This window comes from Nilaparvata lugens, chromosome 12, assembly GCF_014356525.2.
Source record: "Nilaparvata lugens isolate BPH chromosome 12, ASM1435652v1, whole genome shotgun sequence".
In the NCBI taxonomy this organism is placed as follows: Eukaryota; Metazoa; Arthropoda; class Insecta; order Hemiptera; family Delphacidae; genus Nilaparvata; species Nilaparvata lugens.
The window spans coordinates 21,046,430-21,059,809 of NC_052515.1; the positions used below are offsets into that span (position 1 = coordinate 21,046,430).

The 13,380-nt window shown below is 29.7% G+C and overlaps 1 long non-coding RNA gene across 1 annotated transcript; it reads right to left on the minus strand.

The window, feature by feature from the left end:
• Window positions 1–1,042: 1,042 nt before the first annotated feature.
• Window positions 1,043–12,154, minus strand: LOC120353858. Its single transcript, XR_005572651.1, has 3 exons — window positions 11,791–12,154; window positions 9,706–9,778; window positions 1,043–3,050 (listed from the first exon to the last, which is right to left on the minus strand). It is a non-coding gene; the product is annotated as an uncharacterized LOC120353858 (long non-coding RNA).
• Window positions 12,155–13,380: the final 1,226 nt, after the last annotated feature.

Genomic DNA, 13,380 nt, shown 5'->3' on the forward strand with positions numbered 1-13,380 from the left:
CATTTTGTACTTTCAGTATTAATTTAGAAATAAACCTTGTGACTAGAATTTGGGATTCTGTGTCACCAGTCATATTATCGATACTTAAAATTAGTGTAGTGTAACAATGGGTAGAAATAAATGATAATAGATAAAACACAACTATTCCATCCATCCATAGACAAATCTAATTCAACTACAGTAGGTAGCCTACTCAGTAAGTTGAATAATAAATTGAAAACTTTAGATTTATGTGATAGGTCTATAGAAGTTTTCAAAATGATAGCAATAGACGTGCTGAAATTGGTTCTAAGAAAGTTATTCAATCTATCAACCTTTTTTCATCCTCAAGATAACAGGTATATTTTTGGCAGGTAATTTTTTTATTTTATCTTCTTTAAAGATCCAATAAAATTGGTCCACTTATTTACTCAAGTAGATCAACTAAGGTATTTTCGGAAGCCTTACGCAACATTACAACAATTTTCTGTTTCTCAGAAACGATTCGTTTTTAGACCTTATCTACATTCATCATGTGCTCAATTTGATCAAAGTCCGTCTCGGAAGAATTTGAAAAAAGTTGCACATACACGGTCCACATAACAACAGTCTTCCTGTCTGCAATCAATGCAATGAATGCAATTGGCTAGAATGATTTCCCGACTGGCTGGGAAATAATCCAGTTGACCTTGAAAGTACGAGAAGAAGGAGGAGAAGAGTAAAAAAAAGAAGAAGAGGGAAAGAAAAATTATTGTACTACTCCACGTGTCTGTTGGAAGGTGTTATTTGATAATAAAAACATGCTCGATCATTGGTTGTAAGAAATTTTTAAACTGGGATTTTCTCAGTATATATTTACATGCCAAGCACATTATTTTTATGTAGAACATTCTATTCCATATTATTTAAATGAGAAACTGGTTGTTACAAAGTTGCATATAAAAGAAGTGAACTATAATTTATTAGAGATTAAAGGTAGATTGAAGAGCTTGAAATAAAATCAAAATATGTGTATTATATCATATGAACATCGCTACAGGAATGGTAATAATTATATTCTATAGCATTAATAGGATAGAATGGTTCAACTATAATGAAATGAAGATAATTTAAATAGATAACTAACTCTAACTTGCAGCTTAATAGACCATTTTGATATGAATTGTGTCAAATTTAATTATAGATTCGAACCATCATTATAATAAATCACATCAATTTTAGTCTTAAAAATAAATTCGAGCTAGTTAATTTTTTAACGTATAGAACAAGGAAGTGATTTCGGCAGAAAAAAATAATACAAGGAAAAATGCTGGTATGAAATGGTTATTTCCTGCATAAAATATTCCTGATTCATACAATAATTATCTATGTGAAAATCTTGCATAGATAATGGTAGGAGTTATACCTCAACTGCATTCGTTTACTGCTGCACCCACTTAGGCTATACTTTGCATTTTTAAAAGTCTGAAAGGTTCTTAAGTTTAATATGAATTTTTAGTGAGTAATAAGGGTACCTAGCAAATACACAATAAACCGGCAATTTGAAATGAAAATCAAATCCAACTCTAATAAAATATCCAATCAATTATTGAAATGATCAATTAGACTATTCTAAAAAAACTGGATTTTCTATTTCACAATAAATATTTTATGAAATAAATGCTTATATAAATATTGCTCTGTATAGTAGTACCTATACATCATACATATTTTGAATACTCATTTCTACAAAATAATAAAAAATTGAATGAGTTAAGAGTAGGCCTACCAGTGGTGGCTCCAGAGGGGGAGGTAGCCTATATGATGTGTGCCATTATCAATAGGTGCGGAAGGTGCCCAGTTTTGATAAGGTACTCGATTTACTAGATATCATTCAAATCAATAATTATTTTCTTGTTTCTTACAATAATTATGATTCTTCATAATATAATAGTGGAATATTTTTTACAATGGAGTAGGCTAATGAACTGTCTTAAAATTCAGATGAAAACAATAAATTTCTTATGATTCAGAACATCTATTAACTGATCGATTGAATTTTCTTTTAATTTCGATGAATGCATCTATAAATAGGGGCTTTGCAATATTGGAGTTGTTACTAAGATGAAAGGGTGTCCTTGGACTCACCTAATGTGACTCTAAAAGAATGAAAGCTAACTCTGCTGTCATCTTTCAAAATAAAACTAGCAAATTTTATTAGTTTCCATTCTTAGATAAAGATAACTCAGTGTTAACTATGATTGAAGATGAGGCTTATGAATTCTGTTTTGTTGGGATGACAGGCTGCAATGAAATGTCTTCAAGTAAAGAATTTATCTTTCAAATTGTAACTACAGAGTCGATACATCTAAACTCTAAAGACTCTAATATCTGATAGCTTTTATTTCAAAATATCAGTTATAGAATCATACTGGCAAAACTTACTGTACACATAATTGAAGCAAATAAAATTATAGAAGAAATAATGCTGTAAATAAAATAATCAATTGAAGTAACCTATAGTCGAAAAAAATGATATTGAATCCTCTGAAGACTTGATTAAATATCTGCTGTTCATCCATTTTTCCAGATTTGTTGAAACATGATGAGGCTCATTGGAAATTGTAATTGAGTAAATAAGTTTAAGGTGCTTAAATATTTTAAATGTATGACTGTATTTTACATGTTTAAAGAAGAGCTGTATCACCATAATAATTAATCATCAATATGCAACTATCTCAATATCTGATTCATTTAAATATTTAAAATGATATTATCTAAAACGTGTTGGGATTCTTTCAATCAAATTTCAAATTTGATCATATTTTTTTACTTTTTAAATTGGCAAGATTGGCTTCATTTGCCACAATAAGTAAGATTTTCATATTCCTTCTATTAATTTAGTGCAATTAGTGATTTTATATGCGTGTTATTTGATTTTATAAATTTGTTTTTTGCTACTTACCGGAACTTCCATGTAAAACTCTGGGGCTGGTGGTAACCTTCCAGGTTTGGAGGTACCTGAGTATTTGAACTTAATTTTTGATGGATTTTGGACGCTTTCTAGAAGAAGAATTTCATCTTTTCACACTCTGTAACATGAAAACAAATTAAATATCATAATCAACAGGATAATCCCAAAACTGTTTCTCTCCCCCATTTTGATAAATGGACCAATATCTCTAAAAACTCATAAAAAATTATATTTCAATTGATGGTTTTTGATAAATAACTTCAATTATTAAGTTACAATTTATTACTATAAGATGTACATAAGTTAGAAAAAGTTGTGAGGCATACATTTTTATTTGGTATACTGATAGTTTCAGAGTTCAGGTTTTGTCATTTTTATCGTGTCTTTGTTGCATGCCTATTTACTCTACTTTCTTTGATATATTTCCAATTTATGAAGTTTCATTGTTGAAATATTCGAAGTTACTGAATTTTAAGTTACTACTATTGTTAGTTTAAGCGAATACAATGCTGAAATATTACAGTATTACTGTATAAAACTCCTTCTTCAGCTGACGGCTTAAAAGCCAAGCTTGTGATTTTGTTTGATAATTTTATGCTTGTATTCAATTTTTGTAAATAAATCATTATTCTATTCTATTCTATATTTCAATTGAGTTTTTAAAATCTAGAAACCTCGTTTAATAGAATCAAGGGTGACACAAAGTTCAAATGGCGAATTCAGAGGAGCTTCCATTTAGAGAACCTGTAATCTTTGATTAATCATATATCGCTTGAATCGACCAAAACCATTCCAGTTTTCAATAGTTTTAGCCTTATCAGGTTCACTCCCAATTTTTCGTTTGCAAGCTTTCAATTTCTGTGATATGTTTCAAAAATATAATTCAGTCCACTTAATTTTTTATAAATGCACAAAAACTTTGTCATCTAATAATGAAATACATATATAATGTAGGCCTATTTGACCAATATTCCATGTCCTACTTCAACACTAAACTTAAATCAAAAACGTTTGTGAATTTGTTAAATACTAAAATGGTATCTATCCTTTTGCACACTATGTTTTAGGTTCTCCAATTATTTTGTGAGTAAATCAAACTCATTATTCTCGTATTAGTCCATCAATTTTTGAGATGCTATTTTTATATGGAACTGCGTCTTCCATATTTTTCAATTCTTTTCCTCATTATTTGTTGACAGCCGGAGTGATGTTTTCCACAGGTTATAAGGAAATGGTACTTAAATAGATACAGTTATGGGAAACTGTAGGACTCTGAACGAATTATTTATGAAGAAATAGTACATAAATAAATACAGTTATAGTAAACTGTAGGCCTCTGGAATGAGTTATTCATGATCCTCCAATATTCCCTTCGAAATCTAGTTCATCTTGAAATTAAAATTGGCTACTAACACCCTATTTCCTATTGACCCAATGCTGGTAGTTCCAAGTGAATCAATCTCACTGAATGAAACTACTGGCTTCTATCCACTAACAATATTTCTTATAATGATCTAAAGTCCAAACAAAACGCAATTTGTATTTGACACAAAATCTTACCTTGCTGAACTACGGTTTGGGAAACTGTTGATCTTTATAACACTTTGATAATAGACTTCTAATTTTATGCGAAGTACCTGTCAAAGATACTGCATGTATTACAGACATTCAATTCAGTACCCAATAACTATTTTATGACCATTTAAAATTATTTTAACAAACCTCTACTTTTCCTGGAGTATTTACTGACTATGGTTGACATTATTTAAAATATTCCTCAAACAGCTCGATAAGAATCAATCGGATCACTATGCCTATTTTCCTTGTTTATGTTAATAAACTGTAAAAGAGTGTGAGATACTATATATTTCCTGAATAAGGAGGAAAAATCAGAGAATAATACTGACTTATTCTTCCGGTTAGAAGAGTTTGAGGATGAGGAAAACACATCTGAACTTGAAGGTGGTTTTAGAACACAAGTTCAGATTTCAGGATGAAATTTGACGATTTTTTCAGGGTGACAAGTCTATAAATAATGTTTAATGATATAATTTTAATTTATTTATTACAGAACAAAGAAAACTACAGGAATCAAGCCCAAAACAGTCTTCACTACAATTTACAATCGTATTAAGCTAGTTAATAAAAAAGAGATACAGTAGCCTACATGCAATTTACAAATACATAAGAAAAAAATGAGGAAAGCATAGTTAATTAAAAGTAATTTAAGTATAAGTAATAAATACAGAATGAAGATAATAAGTTATAAAAAGAATACAATTATTGAGTATAGAAACAGGTTAAGGGAACATGTGCCACTGTGGAAAGAAAATTGATTAAAGCAGAGAAAAAAAGAAAAAAATGCGTTAATAACAACAAATATCCAAGTATAATAGTCAAGGAATTTAAACTGTAGGTTTGATTTATTCTATAAAACTAATAAGAAGTATAATATACATAGTATATAGTATAATATGGACATCATATTAAGTGAACCTATTCTCCCACTGAATTTTTCTTCCAGGAATATTTTGCTATAAGATCTATTTTACTCCTATTACTATATCTGGGTCAAATTTCCAAGATCTTATCTCAATATAAGTTGAATCTATGAATCTCACATTATGTGTGAATGTCAAAAATACTGATAATGCCAATGAAATTTGCGCATAAAAATTTCAATCACAACATTTTCCAGCAAATCTTTACTCTCCATTTCGGTTGTGATGTCAATATGATTTATAATAGGAACAGGTGAAAAGTTTTGCAACTTGTCACAATTATTTGTTGTAATAGAATTAGGTCTCAAGTAATTCTCTGCAGGGCAGAGTAGATCACCTTGGAGATCTTCACTTTGCAATATGGGAAAAGATTCACTTCTAACTGTCAGCATTAATTGAATGGGAAGCGTTGATGTTATTTATAAGGGATGCTGACAGTTTGAAGACCATCGCAACTAGAGAAACTTTCTAAATTGAGTGATAATATTCGGGTTTCTGTAAAATTACTGAAAAAATTATATGATTTTCATTCACTATTTTTATAGTAATTCTATTACTGGTAATGAGTCCCACTTATTCTTCCCTCAAATATATGAATAAGTTTTTGAGGTGATTATAATATGATCTTATGAGTTGATAGTTTACGGTATTTATTGAAAATGGAGAATCGGAAATGGAATTCATTGGAAATAAATTGAATTCGATATGAAGAATAGATATTACATTTAAAAATAGTGAGTATTATGAGAATAATTTTATTAACAATATAATTGGCTTAAGTTTCGCAATTAGCTTAAGAAAATGTAAGAAGAGAAAGGAATTGGTAGTACAGTACTTAGTCTTTCTTTACTATAAAAATAGGCATACTACTATTATAAAAATTATTGTTAAAATTATTTTAACAAACAATTTATTAAAAATAAATAAAAACAATATAAAACTTGTAGTACATGTAGGCTAAAGCTTTTAAAATGTTTTAATAAAAGGGTACTACAAGTTTTATATTGTTTTTATTAATTTGAATAAAGTGGCCCAAATAAGTGAAGCGTTTTTATTTAAAAATATTATTTAACCAAAGTATTAAAGGTTACTGGATGATATTTTCATTTCATTCTAGTAGTGGATTACTGTATGTAGATTATGAAAAATTATACATTTCTTTATTCTTTGGAATATGTTTTTCATATTGAGAAATTATAAAGGAAATAGCTTGAAGATAGCTAGCTAATCGTTCGATGAGTAGTCATTCAAAGCATCCTGTTCGTTTTTAAATTTAAAGCAGTTCGGAATTTATTAATTACCGGTACTTCTCACGTCATAGAAACAATAATTAGAAGCTATCCTACAAAGAATAGGTACTGAAATATTTTAATTGGATGTCAAATTGTTGAAATAAAACGCTTATTATAATTATTCCGGTGGAATTCACAGAAATTAGTTGTGCTCAGAATTGAAGTGAAATTAGAGTTGATAGTCAGTTATTGCTTGTCAAATATTTTTATATTTTGATAATAGGCTAAACTGCGTTGGTGTCAGGTCTATATTGGAACTGAAATGGTGAGTTTCCATGGAATTTGTCAGCATTCCTTATAAATAACATCAATGCTTCCCATTCAACCAATACTGACAGATTGAGTTTAATATCACTATAGTTATAATCAATATTACTGTTGAGAAGTATGGCAAAATTCAGCGGGAATCTTAGTACGGTATATGATACTATACTATATACTATAGTATACTAAAATACAGTACGGTATTAATAATTATTGGTTCTTATTTTGAAAGTAATGTGTCTTGTAGCCTGTGACGTGTTGATGTAGCCTATCAATCATTCAGTATTTATATCCCCAACGTAAATAGTATTTAAGATTGATTTGGAACTTTTCTAGACAATGTCATAAGTCATATTGCATGACGTCAGTAACATGCAGGTTGACTCATTATAAATATAAATCTATTAAATGTTATAATGAAGAGAATGACCAATAGATAATGATTGAAGAATAATTATATATCCTGAGTTGAGCTGAATAACATTATAATTATGAGGAGTTTACATTAATTACAGCATAAACTCACTTCAAATAGGAAAGTTGAGTTGGAAGAAAAAATTCAAAGCAAGAAATAAATAAATTTATTATAATCATAACGTATCATTAAGGAAAAACTGTTTGTTCTTTAGTATTTCTATAAAAAGGAGTAAGTATTTCTTATAAACGTATAATAAATATATGATAGGATTACCTATCATAATATACATATAATCATATGTATATAGGCTACATATAATCATAAACGTACCAAAATATCAACCTTTCATACCCAATGCTTTAAATCTATCTAGATCCAATGAGAACTGAAAAGTGGAAATGCTGATTTCTGAAATCAAATAGATAGCCTTCATATTATATTATCTGTAAAATCTATCCTGATATCCTAATTTTAATTCTATCCTTTGTTATACTATCCTAAATACTCTATCCTGGAGTTAGTCTCATTTTGCCAGTTTCAAATCCTCAATTTAAGCTGATATTGCTTAATTGATCAATTATTGTATCAGAAGCAATTAATCTCTGAAATACTGATTGGCAAAATATTAATGAAAACAGAGACAATGAGACAGATCATGTATTGTTTCTCATCATATATAATGGGATGATATCTATGCATTATATGATGTATTTGAGAGGTAATTCAATACTTATTATTACACATAATGAGAAACAATAGTTTATTTGATGGAAATCAAAAGCTATTGAGATTAACAATGAAATTCAAATTAACACATTCATTTGTTTGAAATTATAGGTAATTGAGGTAATATTTGAAATACTACTTATTATTGTACGTGATAGGTATTTTGTAGCGTAGTTGGACTTACATAACACGGTATTTTTCACGGACTTTGCGATCAACAATAGAGCTATAACTTTTCTTGTAAGATGTAGCACCATATATCATTTACACGTAAAACATCACTGAGAATCGATCCACTGTGGAATACTGAACACTATTCAGGATTTCCTGCTTGTGGTCTTATCTTGCTCAGATTAGGTTCTGATTTGGGGTTCAAGATTCTGTGTGTTTCTTTCTTTCAATAAATATCTAGTTGTGCGGTAGATATTGTTTGCCCTGTATTAATTATTATTTTCAAGCTGATTACAATTGTTGTATTCGAGAGAATTTCACTTACCTACATTAATTCTTTAGTGAGCATTGTGTCAGCATTGATTGAATGGGATGCCAGTCAAGTTAATCTCTACATTGGAATTCTGGGAGCTTATTCTTGTGAATAGTTTTTTATGTCTTGGAATTTCAATCTCCTCAACAATTATCATTGTAAAGCTCAGTCAGCTTCTGGTTTTGTCCAGAAAAAAAACTACTAAAGTAATTTCTGTCCTCCTCCCACTAAATTTCTATCCACTACATGAGTTTGTAGGTACTCTTATTTGTTTTGATTTTGTAACATCAACTTTTTCAAGCCATGAAGTTAAGAAGTCTAGAAGACTGTACGGTGATTCTGTCTTCTTCCATTACCAATTTACTGTGTTTTTTTTCTATCCATTCTAGTTCTATCAATAAATTCTAGTATCTAATTAGGTCTGCATTTATTTATAATTATCATATTTTTATATTTCAACATTTTTAATTGATAATTCCTCCTTCTGAACAATCAATATGTTACCATTTGACATTTTCAGTTCCCATCATTTTTTTGTATTTTTGTTTTATTTTTTCATTTTTCATTTATTTCAACACAAATGAGACTAATGTAATAACATTGGTAGATAAAATAATAAGGTAGTCCTTGTGCTATTTTTCTTCCAAATTTGTAGGTGACACAGTCCAAGATGAGGTTAGAATTTCACATGTACAATTTTCACAACATTCTAGTCCAAAATAAACATGAAAACTATAAATTTTAAATTTAGATGGCTTGCATTAATAAATTGATTAGAAATATTCCACTCAATTACCACTTGAAACAAATAATGTTGAGTTATTTAAGAAAATTTGGAACCATTGAAGAAACACAAACTCTTAGCACTAAAGCTCAGCTGGAAATTGAACTGACTAACGTGAAACTACCCAGAAAACCATCGGTTACATAAATACTCGTATATTATATCAATATAATATTCAGATACTGTATTAATGAAATCAAACTAGGCCAATATATTATAGTGAAAATAGCATTGTCAAGTAAACTAGTGAAAATGAAAGCAAAAGCTAAGTTATGAATTGAGTGTAAATTTTATTTAAACTCACATTTTATTCCAAATGTCATTTAGTTCTCATCAGGAACGTCAGACATACTTCATTGGTGATTCTTCAGTGAGATCTGAAAAAGTACAAAATAAATTATTGAATAAAAGTAACAATAGTTACAAAGTGATAAAGTAACAATTTATAATATATGTATTTGAGGAATGATTAAGTAAATTAGTATTCAGTAGCTATTATTTCAACTACTCACTGTAATAACCAAGCAATGAGTTGTTAAGATTTCTTCCTATAGGTACCGTATCAGAGATTATTTAACCATTCAAATATCAAACTAATTTACACATTTGAAAAAACTAATTTGAACTAAAAAAGTCTTTAGAAATCAGGTTGAAACTAATTCGAGATAATACTTTTGTAAATGCAATACATATTTGTACTACATTGAATTATTGACTAACAGTTGAAGTAGAGAGTTAATTCCCACATTCAGAAGAAAAAATGAGCAGCCTACACTGAGTGAAAAAGATAGATAGCCTACAAGCATTAACATAGGAAGGGTGAACTTCTCTGGAAGACAGTATTATCTGTATTCTCTCAGAGAGAAGCATCAAATATTAATTACTATTTACTTGGAATTTTCAACAGAATTCAATAAACATATTCAAATTTCTGTATACATCGAGGTATTGATAATAAATGAATAACACTAGTCTAAACTCATAGCGTAAAGTGTCGCTCCCTTCATCCAAATTCGCCAACAATTAACAATATTCGAACCCCAAAATTGTAACCCGAAGCAGTATGTTTGAGTTATGACGAAAAGCCGCGATATAATCCCCCATAGATATATTTCCACGTATTTTTCACTTTTAGTAACCCTACCTCTATCGAAATACAATTATTTGAACCTGTTGTATATTTTTAAAACACAGTTTTTGATAGCTACATGGAATGTATCTCAGTAAAGGTCCGTATAGATTTACGCGCCACGAACATGAGCAATTCTTCAGTAAGATCTGAAAAAGTACAAAATAAATTATTGAATAAAAGTAACAATAGTTACAAAGTGATAAAGTAACAATTTATAATATATGTATTTGAGGAATGATTAAGTGAATTAGTATTCAGTAGCTATTATTTCAACTACTCACTGTAATAACCAAGCAATGAGTTGTTCAGATTTCTTTCTATACCGTATCAAAGATTATTTAACCATTTTTCAAATATCAAACTAGTTTACACATTTGAAAAAAACAATTAGAACTAAAAAAGTCTTTGGAAATCAGTTTGAAACTAATTCGAGAAAATACTTTTGTAAATGCAATACATTTTTGTACTACATTCAATTATTGACTAACAACAGTTGAAGTAGAGTTAATTCCCACATTCACCAGAAAAAATGAGCAGCCTACACTGAGTGAAAAAGATAGATAGCCTACTAGCATTAACATAGGAAGGGTGAACTTCTCTGGAAGACAGTATTATCTGTATTCTCTGAGAGAGAAGCATCAAATATTAATTACTATTTACTTGGAATTTTCAACAGAATTCAATAAACATATTCAAATTTCTGTATACATCGAGGTATTGATAATAAATGAATAACACTAGTCTAAACTCATAGCGTAAAGTGTCGCTCCCTTCATCCAAATTCGCCAACAATTAACAATATTCGAACCCCAAAATTGTAACCCGAAGCAGTATGTTTGAGTTATGACGAAAAGCCGCGATATAATCCCCCATAGATATATTTCCACGTATTTTTCACTTTTAGTAACCCTACCTCTATCGAAATACAATTATTTGAACCTGTTGTATATTTTTAAAACACAGTTTTTGATAGCTACATGGAATGTATCTCAGTAAAGGTCCGTATAGATTTACGCGCCACGAACATGAGCAATTCACTTTTAATCAGCTGATGCCAAGCTTTTTATAATCGTATCTTTCCGTTTCTGTGAAAATACAGATGTAGTCAGCTGATTAAAAAAGAATTGTTCATGTTCGTGGCGCATATAATAATTATTATCTATACGCACCTTTAAATGTTTACAGTGTTAGTCATTATTATGTTTAGCATAATATAATTATTATAATGATATTGGAAAATTATTGTCTAACTCTTACTTGAATTACGGTTTCCTCCCTCAGAATTCATCTACAACTGACAAATGATCCAAAAACTGATACCATTGCACAATACTACAGTCCAGTCACCAGAAGTTTTTCTTGCAAATCTACTTTAAATGTGTTATTGAAGTACTAAATTATTTCTCCGAAAATTGGAAAATATAATAATCATCACAAGACACCTCACGTTAATTACAGGAAATCACTCGGATCTAATTAAAATAGTTCATGATTAATTCAAAATTTATCAACAACTAATAACTGAGTGTCCTAAAATAGAGTAAGCAATAGCCCATAGCAGTTTCCCGAATACTACCTCCCCGTGAGAATTGCTTCATTGCTCCCCTGAGGCTGAGTTTCATTCATTGTTGCGTTTATGAATGAATCTTTCTCGTGAGAAGGTCAACGGAAATAGTTTTCAATGGAATTTTGATGTTACTACACGTCATAGTTCATTAATCATAGTAAATTTACGTCAACGTAGTATGAATTGACTGCTATTATCCTGGTTGCTCATTATAGAAAAATTGCATACGAATAAAGTAAGATAGGACGACTATATAGGGACTTCAAAATCACTTTCCGATAGGTCAGAACACTGTAGGAGAGAATTTAATCTCTTTCATTCATTAATTCAGTAACAGTAACATTAATTCTCCAATTACCCACACACAAGCCTAGAATTCATGTGAACATCATCTCCAGCTAAAAAAGGCTCATCATCACAGCTTTATAGAATTTCTTCAAAAGTAAGCATGATGAAATAGCGCATATTCATTCCAATAAAAACATTCATAAATGCAAAAGGGGTTGGCAATTTTAACTCATGTATAAGGGATGGAATAATTTGATGAATTCAATTCGTGTTTAAATAGTTTTAAGTATTAATGGATGAGAATGAGCCGTTTTAATTAGCACGTTGAGTGCTACGCAGGTCTCCCAAGACCTGTACGGACTTCCAGCCTGTGCTATGGTAAATACATTTGGATGTCCCACGGTGACGGTGCTAAATGGTTTCTATGCATTAATGCATTTTTAAATACTTCATTCATAACATGCTCAGCTTTGTTTTTCATAAATTTATTGCAAAGCCCTGAAAAACAGTATAGGACCTAATAAAGGACCAGTATAGCACCAGAAGAGAGATAAACTTGATTTTCAATCTTTAGGTGATCTTTAGACTGTTTCCATTCTAGATTCAATCACGGATAAGGCATGTTCATTCAGGCACAGATAGGCTGTTTATTTGATTTGTATTTATCGTCTTTTTAAGTGGTTCAATTTCAATATAGAAATGGGTCTATCTTTCTCACTCGAAAAAGATTAAATTGGAAATATTGCACTGTGAATGGTTGTTGATTGAATGATTTCTATTATCGTTATTCCTGCCTCAATTTCTCAAAAGCTGGCTGCTGAGTAGTGTATGTATATTAATGTTCAAGACCATTGAAATGGCACAATTGAGTAGATATAGATTTTAGAGCCTATTCAAGAAGTTTGTATTGCCAAGTGGTAAACACGTCACAACTATTATTACTTCTCAATTAATTCTTCCACATGAAATATACAGTATTTCAATAAGATTTT